Below are 2,394 nucleotides of genomic sequence, written 5' to 3' on the forward strand. Positions count from 1 at the left end.
ACAATTTGACTTGGCCTTAGGGAAAAAAAAAATGCTATTCTCAACGGATATGAAGCCTGAACGAATTTTATATAATCACATACATAATGGAGTGGACAGTATTTCAAACCTAATCTGCAAATAAACACCTAGTATTCTGCAGTGATCATGGTCACTGATGGCTTAAACTCAGATTAGTCCATAGGTTTTTTAAGGAGTTTTTAAAATATTGTAGTCTCAGACACTTTTTGACATCTTCAATTGGGTAAGTCCTGGAGCAGGTGGAGGATAGAATGTAATGCGGGTTCTCAAGTAACTCTCTTACTTCATTCTCTAAGCTACTCTGTATCTGTAGGTTGTACTGCAGATCGCACAAGTCATATTTTCTCACAAATACAGTCATGCACTACCTAGTAGCATTTCTTTTTTTTTTTTGAGTGATTCTGACTACATTTATTTATTTATTATTATTATTATTTATACATTTAATTGCTATACATCATTTAGATTGTAAAGAGACTTTACCCAGAATGATATATACCTCAGTCCAGCCCAGTTGAGAATACTATGCACATCCTCATCAACAAATAATAAACCATATCTGTGTCCCACAAATGTCTTACCTCTGTTTTTCCCCAAATTTTTTTTCCTAAGCTCTTCCTAATAGCATTTGAGTCAGCAGTGTACTTGCATGTATGATGATGCTGCCCTTTAGATTATGGTAGAGCTGAAAACTTCCTACCACCTGCTGTTATAACCTTTGTAATGTTATAGAGCACATATTATTCACATGTTTGTAGTGATGCGGTTTTAAACACACCTACTCTGATGCCAGTTATATAAATATGTAGAACATAAAACTAAGAACAGTAAGTAATTTTGATAATGATAATAACTCTTTTACTTGTCTATATACTTTTGTATCATTATTATTATTATTTTGGAGAGGTTTTCACTATAGGGTGCGTGCGCTCGCCAGACAGACAGAGAGAGACATAGAGACAGAAAGTGAGAAATCACCCCCCAGAGGAGATGGCCACATCACAATCCCTTCTCCTCCATTCTCCTCTCGGGATCTTGGGCATGCATGCACACATGTCTGGTGTGAGTTTAAGCCCAGGTCCGAGACGTGAACCGCGGTTGACTACGTGGGAGTCCAGTGACATAGCCATTACGCTAACTGCTGGTTCCTTGTATCATTATTTTAGAGTGTACTCTTCCTAGTTATTAAATATTTACTATAAAGCAGTATGCCATGTCTTTTTTCCTTCATTCATGTATTTATTCCACAATCAAAACAAGTCATAATTTAAAGCCATAACATTTTTAAAACATAATGGAGAATTCATGGCACACCTACTTAACATGACAGACACTGGTCTAGAGTGCAACACTAAACAGGTTGTTCTCTGTTCCCAGGGTGGAATAAATGCACATCAGGTACACAGAAAATCTCACAAAAGAGCTTTGATGAGGCAAACAATCCTTTGAAACAAACTACCTGGTATTAAACAGAGGCAGAATGAAAATAATTTCTATCAACATTTTTACTGCAAGATGGAAGAATCCCCAAGCTGACTACGAACTCGAACCCCTCATTTCATGCATCTGGCCTTGGCTTCTGTCTTCTCTCCCCAGTCACATTCAAATCCAGAAAGCCTTCTGCACCCCAGGCTCAAAAACACAACCCCAAATCCCCAAGGTCCTCTGCACAGCCTGACATTAATGAGCCTGTGTGCAACCTTCATCCAAAACCTCCAGGGAAATCAGAAGCCCAAACACAGAGCACAGCATGTTTTGTTCTAACAATAGTTCTAACTGTCCAATGAGCTCTGACATGCCATATGCATTTCATAAACAAATGAAAATAATGTCTTCGTATCTTCCTATCTTTCTTGCAAAAACATTAAGCAGACCATCCAAATTAAAAATAGTAATAATAATAGAAACCATGAAAAATAAATAAATCAAAAGGGTCTATGCCAAAAAGCAAACCCATCCTCTGCAGCCTATCTCATTTATTTCTGGGCTTTGAAGTTATGTAGAGTGTGATCAGACAGTAGATGATCCCTCCTGTAGTCAGTGCCATGGTGGTCCGGTAAAGCATTTGGTCAGGCAGACCTCGTTTCAAGTGGATGGGCACGCCATTGGATTTCTGGAAAATCTTCTGTAGCTCTGGAACTTTGTTTTTCCCAGTATAATCAGATACAGTGGAATTAGAGGTCAGTTTAGTTGGTGTGGCAAATATGATAGGTGGTGGGTCTGCAGAAGCCACAGGCTTTAATCCCTGTGGACTATAGGCATCTGAAGCCCATGCTCCCGCCAACTTCTGCATGAAGCCACTAAACTTGTAGTACATGATGCCTGGAGCCTGACTTCCCACAGCCACTACCTAAGCGACCGCCCCAGAGCAGG

General features: G+C 39.3%; 1 pseudogene; it reads right to left on the reverse strand.

The window, feature by feature from the left end:
• Nucleotides 1-1,993: 1,993 nt before the first annotated feature.
• LOC102474407 (cytochrome c oxidase subunit 7A-related protein, mitochondrial pseudogene) lies at nucleotides 1,994-2,338 on the reverse strand (annotated as a pseudogene).
• Between the last annotated feature and the right edge of the window lie 56 nt (nucleotides 2,339-2,394).

Source organism: Tupaia chinensis, unplaced genomic scaffold (assembly GCF_000334495.1).
Source record: "Tupaia chinensis unplaced genomic scaffold, TupChi_1.0 Scaffold146261_1, whole genome shotgun sequence".
Classification (NCBI taxonomy): Eukaryota; Metazoa; Chordata; class Mammalia; order Scandentia; family Tupaiidae; genus Tupaia; species Tupaia belangeri.